Below are 21577 nucleotides of genomic sequence, written 5' to 3'. Positions count from 1 at the left end.
TATAAAGTATCTACAAAAATCAAGTTAACATCATACTTAATAGTGAAAAACTAAAACTTTTTAACCAAGTTCAGGAAGAAGGATATCATCTCACAAACTTTTTATAACATCGTAGTAGAGGTTCTAGTCAGGGATATTAGGCAAAAGAGGTGAAATAAAAGACATCCAGATTGGAAAAGTAGAAATAAAATTATCCTTATTTCCATATAGTATGATCTCATATGTAGAAAATCCTAGGAAATTCATCAAAAAATTGAACTTTGAGATTTTTGTTCCAAGTGGAAAAGAGGCTAATAAAAGACTTTAGCAGATTGCAAGATACAAAATCAATATTTAAAAAATCAAACATATAAGAAAACAATTTAATTTATAATAGCAACACCAAGAGGAAATTATTCACGAATAAATTTTTTAAAGTGCTATACCTATTCTATAAACACTGCACAATATTTTTGAAAGAATAAAAGGGATCTAAATAAAAGGAAAGACATCCATATTCATGGATAGGAAGACTTAATATTGTTAAAATGGCAATGCTCCCCAAATTGACCTACAAATTCAGGAGAATTCCTATTAGAATCCAAGATGCTGCTTTGCAGAAATTGATAAACTTACCCTAAAATTCATATGAAAATTAAAAGTACCCAGAATAGCAAAAAACAATCTTGAAAAGGAACAAAATAGGAAGGCTCACCCTTCCTGACTTTAAATCTTACTACAAAGCGGCAGTAATCTGTTGCATGATACTGAAATAAGGATGAATATGTAGATCAGTGGAATAGACCTGAGTGTACAAAAATATACCTATGTATCTATGATCAGTTGATTTTTGACAAGGGTGCCAAGACCACTAAATGAGGAAAGATTAGTATTTTTTTTAAAAATGGGGCTAGAACTAGATATCTATATGCAAAAAAATGAAATTGGACCCCTAACTCATACCATATACAAAAAGTAACAAAAAAGATCAAACACCTAACTATAAGATCTAACTATAGAACACTTTTAAAATATATAGGTGAAAATCTTCATGATCTTAGATTTGGCAATGAATTTATGACAACAAAAGCACAAGAAACAAAAGGAAAAGCTAAATTGGACTTTAACAAAACTAAAGATGTTTGTGCTGCAAAGAATGTGAAAGGACAACCCACAGAATGAAATTATCTGCAAATCACATATCTAATAATAATTTAGTATCCAGAATTTATTTATTTATTTATTTATTACTGAAGATTTTATTTATTTATTCATAGAGACACACAGAGAGAGAGGGGCAGAGGCACAGGCAGAGGGAGAAGCAGGCTCCATGCAGGGAGCCCGATGTGGGACTCAATCCAGGGTCCCCAGGATCAAACCCAGGGCTACAGGCAGTGCTAAACCACTGCGCCACTGGGGCTGCCCTCCAGAATATATTTAAAAAAACCATTCAACAAAAGAACAAATACACTAATTTGAAAAATGGGCAAAGGATCTCATTAGATATTTCTTTTCTTTTTTTTTTTTTTAAAGTAGGCTTTATGCCCAGCATGGAGCCCAACATAGGGCTTGAACTCATAGCCGTGAGATCAAGACCCAAGCTGAGTTCAATAGTCAAATACTTAACCAACTGAGCCATCCAGGCACCCCTCATTAGACACTTTTAACAAATAAAATTTAAAAAGATACAGAAGGAGTGCCTGGATGGCTCAGGTGTTTAAGCATCTACCTTTGGTTCAAGCCATGATGCCAGGGTCCTGGGACCGAGTCCTACATTGGGCTCCCTGCTCAGTGGGAAACCTGCTTCTCCCTCTCCTTCTGCCCCTCTCGCTGCTCTCTCACTCTCTCTGAAATAAATAAATAAAATATTTTTTAAAAGGAAACATTAGGGGATCAGGAGTGGCTGATCCACCCTGCTGGGTGGCTCAGCAGTTTAGCAACTGCCTTTGGCCGAGGGCACGATCCTGGAGTCCCGGGATCGAGTCCCATGTCAGGCTCCCGGCATGGAGCCTGCTTCTCCCTCCTCCTGTGTCTCTGCCTCTCTCTCTCTCTCTCTCTCTATGTCTATAATAAATAAATAAATAAATAAATAAATAAATAAATAAATCTTTAAAAATAAAAAAAGGAAACATTAAATAATAAATAAATAAATAAATAAATAAATAAATAAATAAATAAGATATAAAAGTGGCCAACAAAACACATTGAAGAGCTCCTCATTATTATTAAGCATCAGGGAAATAAAATTCAAAACCACAATGAAGTACCATCTCACTCCTGGCAGGTTGGCTATAATCAAGAAAACAGACAATAACAAGTGTTGGTAACAATATGGAGAAATAGAAACCCTCATACATTGCCAGTGAGAATGGAAAATGGCACAATAGCTTTGGAAAACAGTTTGGCAGTTCCTAAAATGATTAAAGATAAGAGATACCATATGACCCAGTAAGCCCACTCCTAGGTATATACCTAAGAGAATTGAAAACATGGGACCACGCAAGAACTTATACAAAATGTTCATACCTGCATTATTCATAAATCAGGAAGTGAGGAAAACAATCTAAATGTTCGTCAAATGATGAGTGAATAAGCAAAATGTATATTATGGAATATTAAGCACCCATAAAAGGAATGAAGTACTGATTCACCCTACAGCATGGATGAGCCTTGAAAATATTATGCCGAGTGAAAGAAGTCTGACACAAAAAGCCACATATTCCATCGTTCCATTTATATGAAAAATCCAAAGTATGCAAATCCATAGAGATAGAAAGTAGATCAGTGGTTACCAAGGGTTGGAGAGGGGAGGGACTGGGGTGTGACATCTAATGAGTATGATGGGATGATGAGAATGTTCTGGATTTTATTTTTTTTTAATTTTTATTTGTTTTATGATAGTCACAGAGAGAGAGAGAGAGGCAGAGACACAGGAGGAGGGAGAAGCAGGTTCCATGCACCGGGAGCCAGACGTGGGATTCGATCCTGGGTCTCCAGGATCGCGCCCTGGGCCAAAGGCAGGCGCCAAACCGCTGCGCCACCCAGGGATCCCTGTTCTGGATTTAGATAGCAATAACAGTTGCACAACATTGTGACTATACTAATCCACTGAATTACACAATTTTTTATTTTTAAAGATTTATTTATTTATTTATTTTTTTATTTATGATAGACAGAGAGAGAGAGAGAGAGAGGCAGAGACACAGGTGGAGGGAGAAGCAGGCTCCATGCCGGGAGCCCGACGTGGGACTCAACCCCGGGACTCCAGGATCGCGCCCTGGGCCAAAGGCAGGTGCTAAACCGCTGAGCCACCCATGAATCCCCAAACTGCACAATTTTTAAGGGTGAATTTTATGTTATCTGAAATGCATCTTGATTTTGTTTAAGATTGTATGTATGTATGTATGTATTTTGTTGTGCCCAAGATTGCAAATCCGAGAAACCACCAAGGAGCCAACACCCATGCAAGCACACAAGGGTTGGCTTGGGTCCAAGTATACCCGACACAGCAGAGCAGAGACTTGGACCCCGAAGTGGGTTACAGCTGGGTTTTTTATAGGCTGGTCTAGGGGATTTTCAGAAGGGGTGGAAGAATTTCTCAAGTTCTGTTTACATTTTGATATGGGGCTTTCAAGGGCATTGAGCCCTGTTCTCATTCTAAGATGGGACTTTCTACCACAGGTGTGGGCTCTGTTGTCTTTCTGATATGGGATTCCCTGCCGAGGACATTGAGGACATTCTGCAGTTTTTCCCGTAAAGTTCAGCTCTTATTCACAGGGACCTAAGATGGCTGTACTTGTGCTAATGCTAAACTTTAGGTGGGATGGCCTTGATTTTTCTCGGCCTACACAATTTATTTATTTATTTGACAAAGAGAGAGCACAAGCAGGCAGAGTGGCAAGCAGAGGGAGAGGGAGAAGCAGGCTCTCCACAGAGCAGGAGCCTGATGCTGGGCTCAATCCCAGGACTCTGCAATCATGACTTGAGCCAAAGGCAGATGCTTAACCACTGAGGTGCCCCTGAAATGCATCTCAATTTTTTAAAAATGATCAAATATCTATGTAATAAAAAACTTAAACTTTGTCAATGCCCTCCAGCTAAAGACTACCAGAACACACATTCAGTTGGACAGACTGGGTTTATTACTCATTTTAGCAATAAATAAAACCACCAATGGAAAATTGATGAGCATCTCAGTAAGAAGGTATCAGAAAAGACCTACAGGTCTCAAGTTTATATCAGATGATTTTGAAAAGAGTTAAGGAAGCTTGGCTATGGTTTTTTTTTTTTTTTTTTTTTTTTTTTTTTTTTTTAAGATTTCATTTATTTATTCATGAGAGAGAGAGAGAGAGAGGCACAGACACAGACAGAGGGAGAAGCAGACTCCATGCAGGGAGCCCGACCTGGGACTGGATCCTGGATCCCCGATCATGCCCTGGGCTGAAGGCGACGCTAAACCACTGAGTCACCCAGGCTGCCCTTGGCTATGTTTTAGATTGGATTCTGTCAACAAGCAGTGGTAATCCTATGAGTCTATACCTTAAATTTTATGTAGTATGAGGGAAGACTATCCTGAGGCTAAAGATGTAACTGGTATTTAAAAAAATAAAAAGAAAGAAAGAAGAAAGAAAAGAAAGAAAGAAGAAAGAAAGAAAGAAAGAAAGAAAGAAAGAAAGAAAGAAAGAAAGAAAGAAAAAGGAGGGTGGGAGAAGCAAGAAAAGAAAAAAAAGAAAAAGAAAAGAAAAGGCTGTGGTCACTCACTTAGCCAAGATAGAAGGCTCTATGGCTTTTCTTGTGGTTTGGATGTTCCTGTTTTTTGTTCAGACAGAATTAGAGTGGGCTTTTTTGTGCCTCGATCCATCATGGTCACAGAACAACTCTAATTTTGATATTCTGTGAAATTTTGAAATAGACCAAGAGAACACCAAGGTCAAGCTTTGAATGCTTGAGCAGCTCATGGAAACACAAAGACCCAGCTGATAGCACCAGGACATGTCTTTCATATTAGACTAGAAGATATAAAATACATGCAGAAAAAAATACTTCCAACAAAAGTCACTAACAATCCATGTTTTAAATTAATGAACTAAGACTTGAAAGTAATTTCCCTAATCTGTAAAAGGGTACCTGTATTCATTCCTTTTGCCATTGTAACAAATTACCACAAGTCTAGAGGTGAGAAATGTATGTGTTACCTTACAGTTGAAAATCTGCTATGGGTCTCTCACCGCTTCACTGATGATGTCTTCGGGGCTGTTCCTTCTGGATGCTCTGGGGGAGACCATTTCCTTGCCTTTTTAGCTTTTAGAGGCCATCCACATTCTTTGCTCATGGCCCATTCCTCCATTTTCAAAACCAGCAAGAGAGCCCAAGTCATTCTCATGCTGCTTTCTCTCTTGTTACGTCTTCTGCCTCCCTCTTCCTCTTATGAGGACCCTGTGATTCTAGTGAGCCCATCCAGATAATGCAGGATAATCTCATCTCAAGATCAACTGATTATCAACCTTAACTTCCCGTCACCATATAACCTAGGTAATCCATAGGTTCCAGGAGTTAGGAGGTGGACATCCGGCGGGAAAGAGGAAGGAAGGCAGGGTTGGGCATTATTCTGCATAGCACAGCACCTTGCAAAGCCTACAGCAAATGTCAGAAACTTTTGTTTGAAAAGCAGGACTGAGAATGCCCACGATCACTGCTTCAGTTTAAGATCAGAATAAAGGGTTTCGATTTGTCACTGCCATGCTCCTCAGACTACACACATTGCCATGGCTAGTTTCTAAAATGCAAGCCATGGTCTTAATAACACAATCTACTCACAGTCGCACCCAACCTGAGTATACAATTTTCAGTAAGATTGAAATCAGGGCTCACAGATGCATGGCACGGTGCTTCCCACTTGACTCCTCGGCCCATGGGGATGTTATCCACACAGCACTGTACTCTCTCCCATGGATCAGGGACAAAGACGCAGAGTCTTTCCCGATACATCACTTGCAGCAACGACAACCTGTGGATGAGGGTTGACACATGAAATGAAATCTACTTGCCAATCCTGATCTAAGGGATTAAAACCTGATAAATGAAGAAACGAGAAGAGTCAGCTTCTTTTGTTCTAAACCACACACAGCAAAATGGAAATGGGAAGTTTTACAGCCAGACTCAATTTCCTAAAGATGTCCACAGACCTTTAAATTAGTATTTAGGGATCCCTGGGTGGCGCAGCGGTTTGGCGCCTGCCTTTGGCCCAGGGCGCAATCCTGGAGACCCAGGATCGAATCCCACGTCGGGCTCCCGGTGCATGGAGCCTGCTTCTCCCTCTGCCTGTGTCTCTGCCTCTCTCTCTCTCTTTCTCTCTGTATGACTATCATAAATAAATTTTAAAAAAAAATTAAAAAAAAATAAATTAGTATTTAGTAAACCTCTAAGGACAATGGAATATATTCCCAAGATTCATTTTATTCTTTATGCAAAAAAGAGCAACCCCAAATTTGCAGCATCGCCTGCTTAAGCTAGCCTCTTTTATACATATTTTGACCCTTTTTCCTTAATGTCTGAGGAGTAGACACCAGGGTAAAGGTATTGCGAGACGAGTTTGTTCAGGTAACTAGATAATACAAGATGCTAACAGCTCAATTACGAGCACTTGCTTTAATTCATAAGGAAAACAAATTGAAAAATTTAGGCAAATATTTTATTTCTCAAACTAATTGGAAAACCAAATTGGAAAACTAAAATGTTTTCTAATTGAAGGATTCTAAAGTAAAGATAGCAGCAATATAATTCCTAGAATGCAGTTCTCTTTAAATCTGTGTACCTCCTCTCTGAGGAGCCTGAACCCTACTAATGAATTTGTGAAAATAGAGAAGGTTTTACTACCCAGGTCTGTAGTATAGTTTTTAAATAATAACTGCCCTCCCATTTGTATTTAAAAATAAACAAAAATTTTTAGTAGGTCTGTTTTTCTACTTAAAATGAAATTGTTATATACCAAGTCTTGAACTATGTTCGGGGGGCGGGGGGGAGCCACAGATTGTCCTAGGAGGCACTTATGTATACACTGTCACATACCACTCAGGGAGGAGAAAAAGATTTCACCTCTGAAGTTGCTCAAGCAGCGTCTAGCTCTCACCGCAAACCACCTTACCTCGGTGTAAGAAAACCCCTCAACAGGACTGATTAAAAGTTTAAATTTCCCGTAGCTGAGTTTGGGAGGAATTTTCAAAGAATGGTAGAGGTTTTCTTTGGCTCTTTCCTTTTCCCTAAGTCTAGAGAGTTTTGGCAAGTCAGAGGAAAAATAGGATAGTAATCATGGCAGTCAGGCAAACCTTTCTTTCCTTAGGTGTGAGTCAGTTTGTCACTCCCTTACGGAAAGCCAATGCATTGCTACCCATCACATTTAAGGAAAAAAAATTCAAACTCCCCGGCACCACCTGTCAGGCCCTCCTACCATTCTTCCATCTGGTCCATGGCCCTTCTCACACCAACCTCTCCACTTTCTTCCCTCTAACACGCCAAACTCATTCATGCCTCTGGACCTCTGCACTTGCAATGTTCCTTCTTCCTAAAACAGTCTTTCCTGAGATCCTCACATGCCTTATTCTTTAATAGCATTTGGGCCACTACTCAAATTTCACCTGCTAACTGAGGTTCTTCCTCCCTCCCTAGCGCAGAGAACACCCCTCTCTTTTTGCATAGCACTTATTAGTATGTACTTGCACACCCTGTCTCTTCTGCTGAAATACAGGTTTCAGAAGAACAGGGAGGGACCAGACACCAGAATAGTTCCTAGTACTCAGTGCATGCTTAATTAATCTGTGTTAAGTGCTTAAAATGAGTGCCATTTCAACAGAAAAAAAAATAAGTCTGATGGTTTCTGCAAATTTATCTCCCTTTTAGGTCCATTTACTACTCCCTAGATTGGGCCAATCCTCTAAAACCCCATCAAGCCCTTTATTTCACTCCCTCAACCCTACTAATGTAGGTCACTGCACAAGTCATTTGAGAAATGGCCAATGCCCCTTTACCGTGGTATGTCTGAATTCTAACATCATAAGAACTGCCTTTCTCCAAGAAGTGACTGTGAATTAAGCAGGGAGAGATAAAGCAAGATGAGAAACAATATATATGTGGGGTTTTAGGCATGTTCCAATGTTACTGCTTATATAAAGCTTTACTTCCTTTTATAAAAATAGTACTTCCATATGGGAACTCTAAACAATATATTAGTTGAAAGAAGAAAATAAAAATTGGTCATAATTCCCTCAATCAGGGAGCCACTGTTAAAATTTTGGTATTGTATTTGTATAGTCTTGTTTTCTCTTTGTGTATGTGTAAACCATTAAAACAAAATTTAGCTCTTACTCTGCATCTACCTTTGTAAGCTGCTTTATTTTAATCTAACAATATATAATGAATATTTTTATGTCATTAATCATTCTTCCACAGCTTGATTTTAATTACTTTGTCAACAAACATCTATTGAGCTTTAATGAATTATTGTCCTTGAGGAAAACAGGTGGGGTTCTCTGAGGTCAAGCATTTTACTGCACCTCCCTCATGGAGAAATGGAAACTTCAGATCAGTTGTTTCGGAATGCAGAAGAGCAAGAAGATTAAGATTTTGGAGAACTAAAACTTAACTTTAGTTTTGTTAAGGGGTTCCAGGGTGAAGCTCAGTAAAACATAGAATGCGTCCACCTAGAATAGGCAACCAAGACTCAAAGTGCTTATTGATTAAAATAGAACTCATCCTACTAGAATCATGCTAAGATTGAGAGCAAGATAAAAAGGACATTCGAGGGAGAACAAGAAAGAGGGGTTGGGAAGAGTAGGAGCACACAGGAAGTATAAAAATAAAGTTGGTTGTCCAGAGCCCCAAGCCAAAAGAAAGACTCATCAGAGGGATGATAGGCGGGCAGATCCCAGGGAACCAAGTGACACAGAGTAAATAGCTTCCACTTAAGTCACAGAGGGCTTAAAATGGGGAAACTTGCTGTCCCGGCAGGACCAACAAGAGAAGGCTCAGTGTAGACTCCGGCAATAGATGTGGGTACAATAGGAAAATAACAATGCCTGGGTCTTGGAAAAGGGAGGACCTGCAGCCCACAAGAGGCATAGGGTACTACATCCCTCAAAGACAGTGCTGAACTCTTTAGCCACATGCCCCCATTCCACCAGTGAGACTCCTGAGAACATGGAGGGGAAGAGGGAAAATTTTACTGGTGGCTGTCGCAGGAGGGTCAGCCTAGAAAGGATACTAGGCCTTCTGGCATTTAGCAAAGCTTTGTATGAGCTGTAAGCTCTACCTTACAGGTGCTCAGGCTGGTCAGGGAGAAACAGGAAGAGGGACACAAGAACATTACGTGTGTGATAGGCAATGCCCGGAGGGCCTCACAGGGCCTCACAGGTGGGGTTCTCAGGTGAAGGCAGTAAGACTATCTTTCTCTGCCTTGAATGCCACATTCTCTTCTGACTTACCCGAGCATGCTGGCATTGCTCCCCAATACTTTTCAGAAGGTGTGTATTTACTCGCAAGTGTCTCTCTTTTCCCAGCAAGGACGATGTGTGACTGCACCCTGAAATACCCCTCTCACCTCAACTCTGAGGATCTGTGGCTGGATTCATTTTGCCTGAGTCTTTTCTATGAGGAGACCACTCAGACCTTCATATAAACGGAATTTGCCAGGCCCAGTTTACCAGGCACACCCAGATTTATACTCACCCCTGCCTCCCTGCTAGCAAGTCTCATGCCCCTGATGTATCCTGTACCCCACATGCCTTTGAACCATAATGAAGATTAAATAGCAATTGGATTATTATGTGAACTGAACAACAATAGATGACGATGGGTCAGGGAGTATCACCGAAAAGCGTAGATGTCAATCAAGACCACCTTGACTTTGAGTTCAAATGAATCAACCGGAATAACCATTTCTCTTGCTTCAGGAAAGCCAGTGGCCCTGCAGGCTCTCTGAGGAAATGCTTATTTCTCTTGCAGTCACACCTGGCTCAAACTTTCTGTATCCCTGCCACTCATTCCATTTTTGGAACATTTTGCCATGCGGTACAAGGCGTCCTTTCTGCACACTACATCACCTCGTGTTGGACACCACCTCCCAGCTCACTTCCCCAAATGCCACAGCAGAAGGTTGCATATGGAGCAGATTTTAATAAAAATTTCAAGTAAAGGAAAGAGTTTAGATCACACCGTTGCCAACAATTTAAAGTCAAATAGTACATTTTATTTTTGGGGTTTTTAAGATTTTATTTATTCATGACAGACACAGAGAGAGAGAGAGAGAGAGGCAGAGACACACAGGCAGAGGGAGAAGCTCCATGCAGGGAGCCTGACGTGGGCTTGATCCCAGGTCTCCAAGATCACACCGCTGGCTGAAGGTGGCGCTAAACCTCTGGGCCACTGAGGCTGCCCCTATTTTGGGGGTGTTTTAACTGCCTTTCCCCCAGTTTTCTCTCAGGCCTCCTTCCTGAGAAAAGTCCATCATGTTGTGATCTCCCTCCTGCTCTCCTCTGACCTCCTCCCCTTCCTCAAATTCCTCTTACTCCTTTGGGCAGAGCCATCTCATTGTCCACTATCTCATTGTTACACACTTCCCAGATCATAACCCTAAGACTTCACCTTCCTCCTCTAGAGTAGCCACTTTGGTATTATCCTTAACATAACAAGCACCTCTTTAAGAGCAACTCTAGAGCCGCTTATTGAAAGAACATTTTGTTGCCCTACTTCAGCTGGGGAAGAAGAGAACGTTTAGAAAATCTATAAACCTAAGATTGTATTCTTTGGAAGATAAACTATTTCTCTATTGCCCTTCCATCCCGGCCCCTCCTGCACAATGAATGACCCTTAAGCCATCATGGCGGTGGAGAACCCAGCTCTGGAGGGGGAGGATGGAGGGAGGCACACTTCTGTGTGTGGTGCCACGTGTAAGGAAACGTAGAAAAACAAGAAGGAAAGCACACCTGGACACCACAAAATATATGAATCCAAAGCTACAAAACAGCATGAAACCCATTCTTGCTGAAATAAAACCCCATCTGTCCCACACAATCATTTTCCCCTTATTAAATAAGATGCCAAGTTACTTTCATCAGATTGGCATTTGGCCTATTCAAGAACAAACACGAGAATCTCCCTAAGTTTGTTTCTGGATATGAACAATGGTGATTACTGTTGTTGTTTGTGGAGCCTCCCTTGTCAAAGCAGCTGAGTGATTGGCAATACGCAGGCGTGAGGATGGCAGAGCAGAGTATGCCAGTATCTATTGCAGTCGTTTGCCAGGATAATGTAGGCTTGTCAATTATGTTGTCAGGCGGCAACTTATGTTGAATTTGAAAACAGTAAATGTCATACAAAAACATAAGTGATTTATATATGAGAGCACAGGAGCACTTAAAATCTGCAATGTAATGAAATGAGATACCAACAGATTGCATGTTTTGTGGTTATTACCACAGAGGGGGGAAAAAAACCCTCTAGAAAAGAAATAACTATTTGAGAGCAATCAGCTCCAAAGCATGAACCACTTCCCACCTCAGCCCTTCTCCCAATTCTTGGAACATTCAGTCAGTCTATCAATCTGACTAACTAATAATGCCTCGGTACTTTACTTTAAGTAACAAAAGCTCCAGCACTCAAATCAAAAGTCAGTCTGTTCTCTGCTGCACTTTGCAGCCTGACAATACACCATCTGACAAAATGCAAAAGGCCTTGCTAAAGACTGGGGGGGCGGGGGGGGGGGAGGAACAAAACAATGCAGAAAGTTCAGGATAGGTTATAAGCTACAGCTAAACTGACCATACACGGGGTGACCTATTTGGAAACAGCCAAGCTTCCATTTGTTTTTTGAGACTTGGTCCTTTGAAACCACAGTTTTACATAGAAGTTGAAATTTTTTGCTTCTGTTGCTAGATCCGTTAGTGAGAACAAAACAAGTTCAGAGATGAGAAATCACAAATTGGTCACACACCCCACTCCTATTTTATTCTGATTGCACCCCCTGCGATTCCACGATGGAGGCTGCTCTGACCTGTTCTTCCACTACTTCCTACCTGTTGACAGGACTTCAGTCTATCCCTCAGCTCTCCTCTCCATTGCTCTTGGCTTCGTTCTTGGGATTCCTATATGGATTCTAACCCATTTCCCTAGCTATCTGACCCCTGGATTGTCTTCCTTGCACCGGGCTCACATATATTACCCTCCCCCTTCCTGCTACACCCGACCCCCACCCCCCACGAAGTGGCCTGAGCTATTTCCTGTCTTGCTCTTTTGCCTTGTAGACTTCCTATTGTCTTCACTACTTTTTAAATCCTTATTACTCTTTTTCCTACAGTACTTTTACTGTGGCTCCTTTAATTGTATGTTCTTAGAATATCTGCAAGGTAGCTCCCAAACTTTCAATGCAGAAAGCTGGCCTCATCAGTGCACAGTCCACCTTGCCACCTTCTGCAGGAAGCCAGGCTACCTCCACTCAGGCAGAGACTCATCATCCATAATTAAACATAATACAGAACAACTCTAAATTATTCCTGCCCACCAGAAAGAGATGTTGTAGTCTTTATTTAAAGAAATGAAGACATGGAGCTCTCAGACAAGAGCCAAGTGCGTTTTCTAGCCACAGTATCTGAACTGCAATATTAATTATTATTGCCAAATGAGGGAGCTCTGTAGAGGATTTTCTTGAGAAAAGAGAAACATGGGCAATTTCAAGCGGGGAGGTTCAATCTTGATTTTTACTTTTTCCTAGCCAAGATACAATTGCAATATCAGATGTTTATGAGGTGAGATAGTCTTCACCATATCCTCTTTTGTGCGCTTTTCCACTGAGAGATCTTGACAGACCACCATGTCTGTCTATCTTACAGTTAAACCACCATAACTCAGTATTTCCTATGAATTTTTTTTTATTTAAAAAATGTAAACGGGGTCATTTTCCTTAAGGAACCTAGAAATCTCTTTCAAATGTAAATGCTCTGTTCTGTTTGACATATACTGCTAGACTTCTTGGCATCATCAACAAGGAAAACTAGAATATAAACTCCAGGATTACATATAATGAGCCATTATCTCTCAAGTCCTAAATTGTTCCTTTATCATAAGGGAAGTTCTGCTGAGAGGCACATTAACTCCTTTATTTATCACTGAAACTCAGTCCTGGTGGGTTTATATTTAAACATGACTAAGTACAGTGGGGAATGTAAGATTGAAATGGTTCCTGACTCCTCATAGTTTACTTTCTTATGCAGAATGATATCACACTTATGAAAAGAGATAACTACTATGCAAATAAAAATGAATAAAGGACATTCATGGATAAGCTCTTCAGTAGAGATAAACATCCTGAAATCTTTTATCAAGAAAATTACCTAAAGTGGGAAGTGTGTTTAAAATCAGACATAACGGTTCAGATTCCAATTCTACTACTTCTGGCTGGGAAAATATGGGCAAGTTATTTAACCTTCTAGGACTTTCTTTTCTTCTCATCTGGTAAGAAGGGATAATTTTCAATATCTTCAAAATTAAAAGGAATAATATAGATAAAAAGCCTTGATAAATACTAGTTCCTTTTCCCTCTAACATAGATGGTATTTAAAATTCTTATCAAACCACCACCCTTACTGATCACTCTCCAGAATACGGCCCAGATTGGTGCCTCCCCAGGACCTTTGCACTTGGCTGTTTTCTGTGCCCGGAAGGCTCATCTCCAAGATCTTTTCATGACTAACTCCCCATTATTCACTTTCAGCCCAAATCTTGCCACCTCAGAGATGTTTCCCATGTTGTAAACGCTCTCTATCCCATCATCTTTGTGATACATACTGCTACATGACCTAATTTTGTTATTTGTTAGTTTCATAATTTATTGATCAGTCCACACACACACACACACACACACACACACACACACACAGAACAATCTTCAAAAAAAGAGAGAAGCTGAATACCTAGTTCACTGCCACATCAGCACATAGTGTTTATACCTGACTCTGAAAACAATGGAGAGCCAGGAGAGTGAATGAGAAGGTTATCCTCAAAGAAAGAACATTCTGGCCACAGTGTGAAAAATGGATTGGCTCTGGAAAAGGCAAAATTATGGAGAGACAGTAAAAAAGATTAGTGATTGCCAGCAGTTAGAGGGAGGGAGAGATGAATAGATGGAGCACAGAGGATTTTTAGTATGATAAACTTTCTGCATGATACTATATTGGTGGATACATTGTCATTATCCATTTGTCAAAAATCATAATGTACAACACCAAGAATGAACCCTAACATGGCTCTGGATGATAAGATGTGCCAATGTTGGTTCATCAATTGTAATAAATGTACCACTCTGGTGGGGATATTAATAGTGGGGGAGGGTGTGCATGTGTGGGGACAGGGAGTATATGGGAAATCTCTCCACTTTCTGCTCAGTTTTGCTGTGAACCTAAAACCACTCTACAAAATGAAGTTTGGGCTTTTGTTTTTGTTTTTTTTTTTTAATGGATTGAAGAAAGCAAAACTTAAGACAGGACAAAGGAATAAGACTGGCATAATCGAGGCAAGATATGACAAAGGCCTAACCTATGGCTAGAGTAAACACCCATACAGGCTAGGATTTATGTCCTCTTGGTGTATAAATGTCCCTTTCAAGCAGAACACCTTGACAGGGACATAATACCATGAATGTAATCCCTCTGGCATCTAGTATAATGAGTCTGTTACCTGCATTGATCTATCTCTTGCTTTCTATTAATTAAAAAAAAAAAGATTATATTAATTTGAACAGCCAGTTCCTTTAATAATAGGCTTTTAAGCAGTTTATAGTCAACTAAATCCCAAAGATATTTCACATAATATTGTCAAAATACATGTTCCCCATCTATTCTCAAAAATCTTTGTTGGTTTCAAACTGATCTGGCTTGGCTATTGTGATCCTTTTGGTTCCTCATTCATTTAATATAATATCAGGCTCATCTGTCTCTCCAGGATGTGTGTCACCCACGGATTGTATAAGTAAGCCTTCTATATTTTATCGCATTACAGCAAATGATTCTTTACAAGCAGCCAGAGAGTGGATGGATTTTCAAAACCCTTCACCTCTCATATCAAGCTATGCTCTTTCTATACACTATAAATTCCAGTGCAAGGAAGAGGCTGCCGGGAATTTTTGTATTTCTTTATTTGTGAAAAAGTTGACCATTCATTACAGGGCTAAGAGTTTCCTATGGGACAAAGCTAGAGAACTTCATCCATTTTTTATATGAATGCATTAATCTAATCCCATCATTTTAATTGTCAAATTACATTTCTCCATTTGGTCCATAGGCTATTAGGAAAGAATTCATTGATTCTGGGGACCGTGTTGAAGCTGAGTGTAGTACCAACTCCACATGCCTGCTGCAAGCCAGGCCCCATTCAAGATGGATACAGCACTGATTAAAAGTGACAAAAATCCTTGTCCTCATTGAGCCTACTTTCCAGGGAAATGACATTCTAATGGTACCTGAACATTCTAATCTTTTCCATAAACTTCAAGTTATTCTATTTATTAGGCTTTCCTAGAGGATTTTCAGATCAGGATACCCTTAAAGGTCTATGCCTCTTCTAGGTATGGTCCTTAATTTCTTACCCCTTCTAGTTTTATACACGCCCTCTTAAAATTCTGAGCTCAGCAAGACTGTGTCTGAGATGGAGGATTTATTTCTTTAGGTGCCTCCCTGTCTATCCACTGCTCCTGACCACAGCTGGAAACAGACAAATTCACCTCTAGTCCTGGCTCCTCTGCTTATTGGCTGTTACTTGGGCAAATTACTCAGCCTCTCACAGTTTTTTCCCATCCACAAAATATGAATAATCAGGCATACTGCAGAGCACTGTTTTAAACACTAAATGAGCTAACGAATATAAAACACTCAGCAAAGTGCCTGGCACATAGGAAACCTTCAGCATGTACATACCCAAGGCCTAATGTTCTTGATTTATGCTCTCTTTCTGAGTTTCTGACAATGTCTTCAGATCTCTTTCTGAAATTTTAAATCTGTATTCTAGCTTAAACGTCACTTATTCCAGGATTCCTATAACCCAAATATCCACTGTCTCACCTATAAGATTGTGGGCTCCATGAGGACCAGGGCCTTGGTTTTCTATTTTGTCTGAAACTAGTATTGTTCTAGCACATAAAAAGGTATGCAAATATTATTTGAAAGAACTGACTCAATTTAGGAAATGCGTGCCTGTTCCTGCTCTCCCTTACTCCACTAACTCAAGGATGACAAGGCACTGTCTCAATTCCCATCAATTATAAATCACTAGCCACATTTTCTTGTCTGTCAGAATTAAGTGATGAAAATTCTCCTCATTGATGCTTTGCATTTTGAGTGATGGCACTGTCATCTTATTAGACATAGAAATAAACTACAGTGTTCCTGAAAGCTTAACACAAACCTAAACTGTTCTTGTGGTTGTTATGTTACATCTGCAATAGACTGTAATGGTTGTTGACACAGATATGTTTGAACACAAAAATAAGGGACCATTTTATGTACAGTAGTTTTGATCTCTGCCTGACCTGCTAAAAATCTAACAGTGATAGTAATCTGAGTAAGCATGAGGCCACATAGGCCAACTATAAATATTAACAGTGTAACTCTATAAATTAGAAGGCTGAGGAGTTCATGAGTATTTAGGGAGAATCTATTGTGTGGACAGCACTGTACTAGTCACTATGATAATGTCAAAAACATATCTATTCAAAGGGTAAAAATCTATGTTAAAGCATACAAATGACACTTGAACTAAAGAAACATGAGCAACCCAGGGCTTCCTCTATTCTTGTATTACAGTTTCATACCACTGTCTTGGGCAATCTCTTCTAAGGTAGCGTAACAAGTTGCAGATTCTGTAAAAACCTACAGTCTGCACAGTCCAACCCAAAGATAGATCTCCTTGGTTTATTCCCATTTTCCTGTGATGAAAAGAAAACACACAAGGCCATTTCTGTAGAAGCAATATTGCAAGCATCACTATCTGAGGGATAAACTAATAATAGAATCACAGCTGGGAACAGGGGAACAAATTTAAGAATTTATGTATCTATGTGTCAGTTTTCTCCTTCATCATCTAAACGTGTCTCCTGGTGACTGCCTATCCTATGATATGGTACATGTTCTGTATGCCTTCCCTGATGAATTCCTTTTTTAAAAAAATATTTTATTTATTTATGCATGAGAGACACAGAGAGAGAGGGAGGCAGAGACACAGGCAGAGGGAGAAGCAGGCTCCCCGCAGGGAGCCCGATATGAGACTTGATCCCAGTACTGAGGATCACGCCCTGGACCAAAGGCAGACATTCAACCGCTGAGCCACCCAGGCATCCCACCCTGCTGAATTCCTGCTAGAATTACTCAAGTCCAAGCACAGAGATGCCAGGACTGTTCAGGGGGCTCTGTGTGTGGTCTCTCCTGGCACCAGTTTTCCTCTGTTCTCAAGACTCAGGTTAACCCAACTACATTGAGGAATCCAAAGTCCACTTTAAAAAGTAACTTCCTTTATTAGTCTTTAAAGAGAGAAAAATCCTAAAGGCCTATGTATGTTAAAATTTTGAAAAATATTTCACACAGATCCACAACTGTTTTCTGTAGATATGATTTATAAACCATTGGTTTTTAGATTAGGATAGTAGGAGCTAACCTCTATTATGTCATGACTGAATTTTTTCCGTAAATTATTCCTTTGAGTTACTTAGGTCAATTATCTGTAAGAGAGGTCTTGTAAACATCTTCAATATGTTAAAAATTCCATGTATACTTGTATAATTTAAATATCTTATAATTATGTCAACTGCATCTCCATAAAACTGGGGGGGAAACATATAGAACATATACAGGACCACTAAAAAAATTCCATGTTTGAAATACCACCCAAAAATAAATGCAACTTCATCTATAACATAAAATCATTGGAAGTAACCATTATTATGCAGGTAAATGGCAAAAATGTAACAAATGTCACATAATACTGAATCTACTAGCACCCAAAACACCAAAATACAACTTGTAGCCCAAATCTGGCCTGTCTTCTGCTTTGGTAAATGAAATTCCATTGAATGTGGCCACCCCCTTGTGTACTGTCTATGGCTGCTTTCTCACTACAGTGGCAGAGATGAGCAGATGCGACAGAGATTATATGATAATCAAAGCCAAAAGTATTTGCTATGTGGCCCTTTACAGAAAAAACTTGCCGACCCTTGATTTAGATTATATAACTTGCTCTGGTCAAAAAAGAGGACAATGTATTTAGTACTGTTTATAAAATAAAATAATAAAATATAAATAAATTTTCTGGTTATCTTTAAAGCCCAGTCAAATTGAAGGCCTGTAGAGTGTAGGCATAATAGTCAAGCTTTACGGTTGTAAAAAGACCTCAATAAACTCACCAAATAATAATTATCATTGACTTTTTCCGTGTTCCTATCATTGTTCCAGATACTCTGGGAGCCACCTTCCATACCTCATTTCTAGTTTTCAAAACAATCCTCCACGTAACTATTGGATATATATCCATTTTACATATAAGGAAGTTGAAACCAAGAGATCTTTCTGAAGGCCACACAGACTGCACAGCTCCAAAGTCTGAATTTTAAAGAACTTACCAGGAAGATCTTTTATAAGAAGAGCTAAGAATGAATTGACATCACAAATATCTCCTACATGCTTCTGCACCCTGCACTGAGAAAATGCTAATATAAAAAAGTACTTCTGGAGACTTCTGATTAAAAATGGAGGAATAGAGTCATTTCTGCTCCAGTCTTTTCTTTGAAACCAGTTGAAAAATAAAACAAAGAGTGAAATACAATAAATAGAAGACACACTCCACACCATAATTGAAAAGACACCAAATGCAATGAAACTTAATTTATATTTAAATAGAACATTAAGAGTGGACAGGAGAGGTTGATGTCAAACAGCCCATGATTTATTTGTTAATCTGCTCAATTCGTTTTTCTTTAGTCTTTGGAGAGATGGGGCTCATTTTCTCTATGATCTAATCAACTGAGTGTATTAGTCTACCCAGTTTGTTTAGACTGTCAGGAATGACATTAAAACTCCACAAGAAATAAACCAGGTGATCTTATCAGTTTGTCATAATTCCCTTCCATATTCAGCATTTCCTAACTTTTCTCACTCCTTAAACCCTCAGTTTCTGGTCCTTTCAGTAGATGCTCTTGCCTCTTACTTTACTTTGTATTAAACAAGACCAGTTGGAATAAACAACTATTTTCATGCTCTTTATTAAAATTTTGTTATTATATGAAAATCAGCAGGTTGCCATGTGTTCAATACTCTAGTCAAATGGACCACTGGCTGGTCTTCTGTTTTTATACTGGCAGTATTTTATTGAGATAAAATTTACATGCAGTGAAATGCACAAATGTTCCATGAATTTTGATGAATGTGTACACTTCTATAACCTCATCCAGATAAAGATCTAGAACAATTCTATCACCCTAGGAAGCTCTCTCATGCCCCCCCTCCCAATTTACTCCCATACCTTGAGGCAAAAACGACTCTAATTTCTATCATCATAGATTTGTCTGTGCTAGAACTTCAATTTGAATAAAATAATTCAGTGTGTACTCTTTTGTCTGACTTATTTAGTTCAACATGTTAATGAGATTCATCCATAAACAGTCCACATGTTCATGCTGCATGTATCAGCAGCCCATTTATTTTTATTATACATATATAACATTCTCTATTCTCCTTTTGATGAGAATTTGAGCTCTTATTAATAAAGCTAACATGAATATTCTTGTGGATCTTTCTGTGAACATATGCATTCATTTTTCTTGGGTAAATACCTAGAAGTAGAATTGTTGGGTGATGAAGGAGATATTTGTTTAACTTTATTAGAAACTGGAAAATGGTTGTCAAAGTGATTAGTATAATTGCTATTCTTTAAACATACCACATCCAGCTTTCTCAGTTCTGCAGCCTGATCTATTCTCCTCTCAATTCCCAGAATGTTCTTTTAGTGCTGTGTGTTGAATTCCACCATCCTGTTGGGTGCAATTCATTGGTCTTCTTCCATGAAATTTTTCTACTTCAACTCTTATTCTAAACAACTCAAATTCATTTTTCTCTAATCTCTCTTAATATGTTTTGCTACTTCTCTTAGGGCCTTTTTCACCCAGCTTTTTCTATTTTACGCTTTATGAAAGCAAGATTACACTGTACATTGTTGCATCCCACAGGCCTAGCTCATAGTCAATGCTACTCATACAGTAAGTACAGATTAAAGATTTGTTAAATGAATAAATGATTTTTTAATGTATTTTTTAATCTTTTTCTTAAGACTATAAACTCCATGATGGCAGAAATCGTGTTTTTTTGTTTCTTTAATATCCAGAAATCCCTGCATAAGATAATTGAACAAATATCTGATGTATGTTTATAATAATGTATTAAAAATACAAGGAAATTGTAATGAAATTAGATTTAGTAGATATGCAAAATAATCAGTGGATTTAAATTTTATCACATAGTTCTAATAATCTGAGTTTCTCATTTGATTGAAAACTTATCATTTGTTGCAATATGAGGTTAAAGTGGAAACAGATAAGTGTTCTTCCTCAAATCTTTATTTCAAATCAAAACTAATTCCACATAGTGTTTTCCTAATACATATGAATGCAAATATATTCATAAAGATCCTTAATATTAATCAAGGGTACTTAAGCATTTGGTTGTTCCAACTGACCCTCATTTGATAGGAAATTTAATTTTTTGAAAAGGTTGTTGTATTACAACTCAATTATTTCCTAGGATATAGTTGTATTAATATTCTTAATTTTAAATCACCAGGCATTGTATTAAATGACAACAATAAAATTAATGTATAATTGACTGAAAGCTTCTAGCTTTAAAAATAAAATATTTCTTTCAAGGGAATCTTATAGGATTACTTAAACTCAAAACTCATAAAGTAAGTACTTATTTTAGAATGAAGAAGAAAAAAATAAAATCTCTAAAATGTTGCTCCATTATCTAGAATATCCATTCACCTCTTGAACTCAGAATACTTCAGGATTCTGCTAGATAAAGCTGGTTATTAGATGTCTTCTGATATTTTATCTTCTATTCCAACACTTAGCTCTTACGAGAAATGTCATAACACAAAATGCTTTTTATTGTCAGTGGAAATTTAAAAGGAACTGGGGACATGACATTGAATTCCTGCATTTTATTTAACTAGTCTAGGAGAAGAATTTTCAAGTAGCAAAGATAGAAAAAGGAAAAAAAAAAGAAAAAAAATTTAAAAAGCAATACATAGAAACTTTTCTTGATAAGAGAAAAATGCAAAACATAGACTACTAAATCTTTGGTAATTGTTTTCACAAAAATAATGTTTTAAAAAATTGAAAAGACTTGTTTATTTAAGGTTGCTTGGGGAAGGTATGTGCTTGGTCTGATGCCTTAAAAAGTTTGTTTTCATCATTCAAACCAGGGGTTTCCAAACTTTTTCTGTAAAGGACCAGACAGTAATAGCTTTTGCTTTGCAGGCCATATGGTCTCTGTTGCAAATACACAACTGCTATACA

The 21577-nt window shown here is 38.6% G+C and overlaps 1 protein-coding gene across 6 annotated transcripts in view; it reads right to left on the bottom strand.

Annotated features, from left to right (window-relative positions):
• CDC73 (cell division cycle 73) overlaps window positions 1-21577 on the bottom strand; it is a 253894-nt gene that overhangs the window by 70798 nt on the left and 161519 nt on the right. For all 6 annotated transcript variants that reach the window (XR_013374102.1, XR_013374103.1, XR_013374106.1 and 3 more), the window contains exon 20: window positions 5851-5986. The gene's annotated coding sequence lies outside the window, so the exon portion shown is untranslated. The remainder of the gene's footprint in view (window positions 1-5850; window positions 5987-21577) is intronic.

The sequence above is a fragment of the Canis aureus genome, chromosome 38 (assembly GCF_053574225.1).
Source record: "Canis aureus isolate CA01 chromosome 38, VMU_Caureus_v.1.0, whole genome shotgun sequence".
Taxonomy (NCBI): Eukaryota; Metazoa; Chordata; class Mammalia; order Carnivora; family Canidae; genus Canis; species Canis aureus.
This window is presented reverse-complemented; position numbering and strand designations above follow the sequence as displayed.